The sequence below is a fragment of the Chiloscyllium plagiosum genome, chromosome 10 (assembly GCF_004010195.1).
Source record: "Chiloscyllium plagiosum isolate BGI_BamShark_2017 chromosome 10, ASM401019v2, whole genome shotgun sequence".
Lineage (NCBI taxonomy): Eukaryota > Metazoa > Chordata > Chondrichthyes > Orectolobiformes > Hemiscylliidae > Chiloscyllium > Chiloscyllium plagiosum.
In genome coordinates, this window is record NC_057719.1 from 24,406,519 (window position 1) to 24,415,801 (window position 9,283).

A 9,283-nucleotide genomic window follows, 5' to 3' on the forward strand; every position below is an offset into this window, starting at 1 on the left:
TTCTCCCCACCCCCACACTCCTCTAGTTTATCTCTCCACCCTTTAGGCTCTCTGTCTTTATTCCTGATGAAGGGCTTTTGCCCGAAACGTCGATTTTACTGCTAAACCTCGGATGCTGCCTGAACTGCTGTGCTCTTCCAGCACCAGTAATCCAGAAAGCAAGGGAATACCCAATCAACAGGAGGGTATTGAGAGGACCAAAGAACGCATGTCCACACATTAATGAAAGTGGTAAGCAGGTAGATAAAGTGGTAAAGAAAACTATACGGGATACTTTCCTGCATTGTCTGAAATATTGAGTACAAGTACAGTTAAGTAATGTTGAATCTATATAAGAGACTTGTTAGGCCGTAACTGGAGTTTAATTTACAGCTCAGGTCACCACATTACAGGAAGAACATAATTGTTTGAGATAAAGTACAGTGATGATTAACAAAAATATTTCCCGGGCATAAATTGCAGATATGAGGAACGATTGGGTCAGCTGGGGTTGTTTTCCTCAGAACAGAGGAGGATGAGGATGTACAAAATACTGAGGAACATGGATAGAGTAGACAGGAAATATTTGTTACCCCAAGCAGAAAGGTCTATCACAGGGATCACAGTATTTACGGTGTTTGGGAGAAGGATTAGAGGGGAAAATGAGGAGTAACATTTCACCCAGAGGCTCATGGATATCTGGAATTCACTGCCCAATTTGGTGGTTGAGGTAGAAATTCTCAACTCATTTAAAGGAATCTTGATCTGTCCCTGAAGTGCGGTATCTTGCAAAACTATGGACTGGGTGCGAATAAGTGGGATTAGATTGGTGACTAGTTTATTCAGCCAGTCTGACATGTTGGGAAGAATGGCTGCTTTCTATGTGTAACCTTTCCATAGTTCTTTGTTTTTTGTTGCACCTATTTGTGCTATCCTTGATTGTATGGCTAGTATTTGTACATCTTTTTAATATCACATTGCTGTTTATAGTGAGCATGTTGGCTGCCTACATTACAACAGTGATTACATGGAAGTGATTACATGAGTGATTAAAGGTACTCATTGGTTATGAAACATTTGAGATATCTGATGGTTGTGATCGTTGCCATATGTAAATGCAAAGCTCTCTTTTTTTAATATCTAGGAAATAGTGGAAAACAGCTATGGGGAACGTGGCCATCCTGCAGTTTGCAAGAGTTCAGTTACAAAAACTTTGAATATAAAATAAGAATGAAACAGAATGTACAAACCTATGAATCAGGCGCAGGAGTATGTTATTGAGGAAGGTGGTGGCCTAGTAGTATTGTAATTGGACTGTTAACACAGAGACCCTGGTAATGTTCTAGGGACCGAGCTTCAAATCCTGCCATGGAAGATGGTGGAATTTGAATTCAGTGGAAGTCTGGAATTAGGAGTCTAACAATGACCATTAAACCATTGCTGATTGTCAGGAAAAACCCACCTGATTCGCTAACGCCCTTTAGGGAAGGAAATCTGTTGTGACTCCAGACCACAGCAATGTGGTTTGATTCTTAACTGCCCTCTGGGCAATAAATGCAGGCTTGGCCAGCGATGCTGTCATCCTGTGAATGAAAAAAAACCCCTTGGAAACTGCTCTGCCATTTGATAAGATTATCTGATTGTAACCTCAAATCCAAATTCCTGCCTATCCCAATAACCTTTCAACCCTGTCTTTTAACAAGAGACTATTTAACTCTACCTTTAAAATATTCAGCTTTTCAAGAAGAAATTTCCAATGAATCTCCGGGAGAAGATATTTTGCCTTCATCAGGAATTCCTGATGAAGGGCTTATGCTTGAAATGTCGATTCTCCTGCTCTTTGGATGCTGCCTGACCTGCTGTGCTTTTCCAGTTCCACACTTTTTGACTCTGATCTCCAGCATCTGCAGTCCTCACTTTTTCCAGGCCTCTGTCAAACCCATAACAATTGACACAGACAAAAAAACGTAAGATTCAGCCCATAATCTATTTAGTCGGAAAATTTTCATGAACATTTCAAAACCAAAGACCTCATCATCAAAGGATGAATTTCAATTCCAAAAAATTTCTTGTTTTGTGTGGACGCAGGCCGTCATATTCCATCAAATCGGAGTTCCTTCCATTCAGTTACTCAGTGTGATTTGATTTAGGTTGGTGGTTTTGATTCAATTAGTTCCACTAGGTCACTGATGTTTGCCAAATAATTGGAGTTTTTAAAAATATTCTCCCTGAAATTGTCTTTCAACAATATGGTGGCTTTTCATGGGAGAAGAAGAGGTTAAACTTTATTTTTTTTCCAAAAAAGAGTTTGCAATGAACAATTTGAACTCAAAATTGCATGCTGGTTGTTGTATATTTTAAACAATGAATTATTTTTCTTACATGTATCAATCACAGAGAAAAATAGACATGCTCTTATTTACCATGAAAGGAGACATTTCACATAAAGTAGAATAAAGCTAAACTGCTATTGACAATCTGCAATGCACTTTTGAACATTAGTCATTTACTATTTATCATGTGGCTACATAGCTTATATGGGGTTACATTGTTATTATGGGTTTCACTAACTAGACCCCTTCGCTCCCTTGAAGAAAACAAAAACAGAGCCAAAAGCAAGAAGATCCAACTCGCAGTGAGGGAGGTTCACCTAGCATGATGAATGGGTGAAACTTACAACATCTATTTACCCTTTACACAGCGACTGGTGTTATCCACAATACATGATTCTCCATTAACTGATGATTAAGGCATTCCAAATATGGATATATATCTGGAAGAATTTGGCCTAATTCAATCCAAGAGAACACACAATGCTGTGTGACTGGGCTTTTTTCCAGAGCATCCAGACAAGGCATACTACAAAGACAGGGCAGCATCAAATCACTTCACACAAACAGAAACCGAGAGTTAAAAAAAACAAGCTTTAGAAGTGGGAAAACAAGTAGATAATGATAAAAGTGATTCAGTAGTCACAGACATCTTTTATTGGGAGTACGTATTTTTAAATAGCTGCATGATAGTCTAATGTTATGTTTATTATTATTTTCACTGTATTTACACATAATGCATTGAACTTTAACCAAGGCAGTGCATGTGTTTAGAAGGTAGCAGTACCACAACACTAATGATGTCGAATATAATTCAGATTAAACCACCTATAGCTGCTGTGGTCCAATATATAAAAGTGAATGGCAGATAAAAAGATTCTGCATGACAATAGCTGCCTATAAAGGGCTGAAAGCCTAAAGTGTGTGAGAGCTCAGTGGTAAGACGAATGAATTAGGATCCTTAACGCTGACAATGTAAAGATAATTCCAGTGCTCATCAGAATAAGATGCTTCAGTCCTGACTGACAGTACCATAAATGTCTCATTCATCAGCTTCAACAAACCTGTCACATCTGGATTCCAGTAATCCTAACTATTTTTCTGACAAATTGATGAGCTTTATGTTTAATACTCCTCTTTTTATAGAAAGAAGTGTAAGTGGCCAATACATGATGTGATGTACTTTGTTATCCAAATGTTTCGAGTCACATTTTGCTTAACTTGCAGTTAGCATCATTCAGATAGTTGATGAGGTACTCATAGAGATGACATGTTTTATACAAATGAAGAAGGAAACAGTATAATCATAGATTGGTTGGTTAAGCCATAAATGACAGAATTTCCATTAAGAAACAATGTTACTACTGATATTTCGACTCAGCATTGTTACTGTTCCACATTTCACCTTATTTTAATATCAATTCTGGTAATAGCATCTATCATGCAAAAAGTATCTCAGGGTTGGGGGGAGGAACATCCTTGGGCAAGTACGAGGTCATTGACTACAACCGAGTAGTATAGAAATGTCAGGAATAAGGGCAGAAGTAAGCCATTTGGTCCCTTCAGCCTTCTCAAATATTCAAGTAAATGATCACTTATCTTCTACATTGAAGCCGTAACTCCCTCATTATCTCTTCATGTCTTTAATATTTAGAAATCTAATAATTTTTGGCTTGAACATTGTCTTGCCTCGTAGGACTAGTGCACTGGGAATCAAGCCCGACTGTTCCTGGAGTAATCACAGAAGTTAAGACATTTTATTAATGTAGGAAAAGTCCCCACTTCACCTGTCAGACAGAAAATATTGACTAGGTTTTCGTACTTAAGAAGAACTATTTATTACAAATTAATATATTCTAACTACAGGTAAACAATTGTGACTTGTCAGCAGATTTCTCCAGTAGTTAAAGTTTTAAACCCCTTCTAGACCTCCTCTGCACATACTTATGATTAGACACAAACAGACAGTAATAGTGTTATCGGTTGAGAGGAAAAAATATAATGGGGAGATAGCTCAGCAGTATCAGTCCTTATGATCCAATGGAGTGATCCTTTAGTTTACCAAGTTCTTCAGTTCTCTGACCATTCCTTCAGATTTTCTCTACTTCTTCATAAGCATAGAGCAACTGGTTCACAAATTGTCAAGTCTTCAACTTATTGGTTAAAAGTTACAGTTTACAATTTGGGCAAGAGAATAAATTGGCTTTCTACAAACTTCAGGTATTTTACCATAGAGAAAGACTCACCATCTGCCATTCCAACAGTCTGAAGGCTGCTACACATATCATTCACACTCACAAACTGTTCAGCTACCCTGGAACCAATGAGATAGATGTTGTCTGGCTAATGGCATTTAACATTCATGACTGCTGATGATTGCTCAAAACAATTAACTGAGTTTCTGGCTGAATCTCACTTTGCACACACATCCCAGAACCTATGCCATCTCATGTTTTAATGAGGTCATCTCTCACAATTCTTAACTCCAGAGAATATTGGCTCAGTCTCCTCAATCTCTCATCAAAGGACAGGCCAAATCATAATTAAGCATGGTGAACCATTGTTGTACTTCCTTTATGGTCAGTAAATCACTCTGTAAATAAGGAGACTAAAATTGTGCACTATACTCTAAGTAAGGTCTCACCAAGCTCCAAACGATTGCGGTAGGATACCTTTACACCTGTACTCATATTCTCTAGAAATAAAGGTTAACAAACCATTTTCCTTCCTAACTGCATGCAAGACAAGTATGTTAAGTTTCAGTGACTCAAGAACAAAGATATCCAGGTCCCTTTGGACATCAACATTTTTCAATCTCTCACCTTAAATATTCTGTGTTCTTTCACACAACTCACATTGCCACTGAGTTTTGTATCATCAGCAAACTTGGACTTACTACAGTCACAGAGGCAGAGAGATGTGCAGCATGGAAACAGACCCTTCGGTCTAACTTGTCCATGTCGACCAGATATCCCAACCTAATCGAGTCCCATTTGCCAGCATTTGGCCCATATCCCTGTAAACCCTTCATATTTATATACCTATCCAGATACCTTTTAACTGTTGCAATTGTACCAGCCTCCACCACTTCCTCTGGCTGCTCATTCATACGCACACCACCCTCTGCGTGAGAAAGTTACCCCTGAGGTCCCTTTTATATCTTTCCCCTTTCACCCTAAACCTCTAGTTCTGGACTCCCCGACCCCAGGGAAAAGACTTTCTCTATTTATCCTATCCATGCCCCTCATGATTTTATAAACCCCTATGAGGTCGCCCCTCAGTCTTTGACGGTCCAGGGAAAACAGCCCCAGCCTATTTAGCCTCATATCCTCCAACCCTAGCAACATCCCTGTAAATCTTTTCTGAACCATTTCAAGTTTCACAACATCCTTCCGATAGGAAGGAGACCAGAATTGCATGCAATATTCCAACAGTGGCCTAACCAATGTCCTGTACAGCTGCAACATGACCTCCGAACTCCTGTACTCAATACTCTGACAATAAAGGAAAGCATACCAAATGCCTTCTTCACTATCCTATCTACCTACAACTCTACTTTCAAGGAGATATGAACTTGCACTCCAAGGTCTCTTTGTTCAGCAACACTCCTGAGGACCTTACCATTAAGTATATAAGTCTTGCTAAGATTTGCTTTCACAAAATGCAGCACCTCGCATTTATCTAAATTAAACTCGATCTGCCTCTTCTCAGCCCATTGGACCAACTGATCAAGATCCCCTTGTAATCTGAGGTAAGCTTCTTCGCTGTCCACTACACCTCCAATTTTGGTGTCGTCTGCAAACTTACTAACTGTACCTCTTATACTCGCATCCAAATCATTTATATAAATGACAAAAAGTAGAGGACTCAGCACCGATCCTTGTGGCACTCCACTGTTCACAGTCCTCCAGTCTGAAAAACCACTCTCCGCCACCCTCTGCCTTCTACCTTCGAGCCAGTTCTGTATCTTAATGGCTAGTTCTGCCTGTATTCCATGAGATCTAACCTTTCTAACCAGTTTCCCATGGGGACCCTTGTTGAATGCCTTACGGAAGTCCATATAGATCATGTCCACTGCTCTGCCCCTCATCAATCTCCTTTGTTACTTTTTCAAAAAAACTCAATCAAGTTCGTGAGACATGATTTCCCACTCACAAAGCCATGTTGACTATTCCACATCAGTCCTTGCCTTTTTAAATATATGTAAATCCTGTCCCTCAGGATTCCCTCCAACAACTTGCTCACCACCGAGGTCAGGCTCACCGGTCTATAGTTCCTTGGCTTGTCCTTACCACCTTTCTTAAATAATTGTACCACATTAGCCAACCTCCAGTCTTCCGGCACCTCACCTGTGACTATCGATGATACAAATATCTCAGCAAGAGGCCCAGCAATCACTTCTCTAGCTTCCCACAGAGTTCTCGGGTACACCTGACCAGGTGCTAGGGATTTATCTGCCTGTATGCATTTCAAGACATCCAGCACTTCTTCCTTTGTAATATGGACATTTTTCAAGATGTCACCATCTATTTCCCCACATTCTATATCTTCCATGTCCTTTTCCACAGTAAACACCGATGCAAAATACTTGTTTCATATCTCCCCCATCTCCTGTGGCTCCACAGAAAGGCTGTTTCTGATCTTTGAGGGGCCCTATTCGCTATCTAGTTACCCTTTTGTCCTTAATGTATTTGTAAAAACCCTTTGGATTCTGTCTCCATATCCAAATTATTTCTCTAGATTGCGAATAGCTGGGGCCAAGCACTGATCCTTGTGAAGCACTGGGGCCAAGCACTAATCAACTGATCATCCCACTTGCCACAGCCTACCAATATAGGAATGACCTTTTTATTCCTACCGTCTGTCTTCTGCCTGTTAACCTATTCTTAATCCATGCCAGTGGATACCCAATCCCATGTGATCTAATTTTTGTGTACCAGCCTGTGAGTCTGTGGGATCTTATCAAAAGGTTTATTGAAATTATACAATAAACAATAAAAAATTACATGTTAGAGATAATTTTTAATTGAAAACGCTTGTGAGCAACATTAGCATCTAAAATTCACATGCCTCTGGAATTTCCCTCTGACTTTTGCACCTAACACTATGGCCAATTTACTTGACCTGCACATCTTTGGACCATGGGAGGAAACCCATGCAGACACGGGGAGAATGTGCAAATTCCACACAGTCATTTGAGGCTGGAATCGAACGTGGGCCCCTGGTGATATGAGGCAGCAGTGCTAACCACTGAGCCACCGTGCTGCATATTCGGCATATTTTGGTGCCTAAAATATAAAGGCTTGATAAAAGCTACTGTGTACATTACTATAGCTGAATTATTATTTAAGACCTGTACTATGTATATTTGTGAAAAGTCTGCATCTATATCCAACTTTATGAATGTTGCACAGTAAGTATTAGTTTATGTTGAATATCCTCATGATACCTGTCACCATAAACCTTTACCTTTTCAACAAAAAACAATATTGATATTTGAAAACATTAGCTGAAAACACTACTGATCTTTGTATTCATGTATTGTTGTGCAAAATAATGTCTTATTAATAACTTTGCACCTTAAAATACAAAGAGATCAGAGAATGAAAAGAATAGCATTGGGCTCAATGCATTCTTACAAATTACCACTGAATGCCAACATGTTCAAAGTTGAAGATGTCAGTATAGAACATAGAACTTAGAAAAGTACAGCACGGAATAGGCCTTTTGGCCCACGATGTTGTGCCGAGGATTATTCTAATCTAAAATAAAATAACCTAACCTACGTACCCCTCAATTCACTGCTGTCCATGTGCATGTCCAGCAGTCTCTTAAATGTGATCACCACAGCTAACAATGCATTCCATGCATTCACAGCTCTCTGCGTAAAGAACCTACCTCTGAGGTCTCCTCTATACCTTCCTCCTAACATCTTCAAACTATGACCCCTCGTGCCAATCAATCCTACCCTGGGGAAAAATCTCTGGCTATTGAATCTATCCATTCCTTTCATCACCTTGTATACCTTGATCAGCTCACATCTCTTCCTCCTTCTCTTCAGTGATAAAAGTCTGAGTTTAGTCAACCTCTCTTCGTAAGACAAGCCCTCCAGTCCAGGCAACATCCTGGTAAACTTCCTTGCACCCTCTCCAAACCTCCCTATCTTTCCTATAACAGGGTGACCAAAACTGGACACAATATTCCAAGTGTGGACTCATCAGGGTCTTATAGAGCTGCAGCAAAACCTCATTGCTCTTAAACTCGATCCCACTGTTAATGAAAGCCAAAACACCATATGCTTTCTTTACAACCCTATCCACTTGGATGGCAACTTTGAGGGATCTATGCAGTTGAACACCAAGATCCCTCTTTTCCTCCACACTGCCAAGAATCCTGTCTTTAATCCTACATTCAGCACTCAAGTTCGACCTTCCAAAATGCATTACTTTGCATTTATCCAGGTTGAACTTCATCTGCCATTTCTCAGCCCAGCTCTGCATCCTGTCTATGTCACGCTGCAGCCTGCAATAACCCTCAACAGTATCATCAGCACCTCCAACCGTTGTGTCATCGGCACATTTACTAACCCACCCCACAACCTCCTCATCCAAGTCATTTATAAAAACTACAAAGAGCAGAGGCCCAAGAACAAAGCCCTGCGAGACCCCACTCAACACTGACCTCCAGGCAGAATGCTTTCCATCTACAACCACTCTCTGCCTTCTGTCAGCCAACCAATTCTGAATTCAGACAGCCAAACCTCCCTGTATCCCATACCTCCTGACTTTATGAATGAGCCTACCTTGGGGATCAAATGCCTTGCAGAAGTCCATATACACCACATCCATGACTCGACCTTTATCGACCTGTCTCGTCACCTCCTCAAAGAACTCAATAAGATTTGTGAGGCATGACCTGCCCCTCACAAAGCCATGCTGATTGCCTTTACTCACTCTATGCTTTTCCAAATAGTA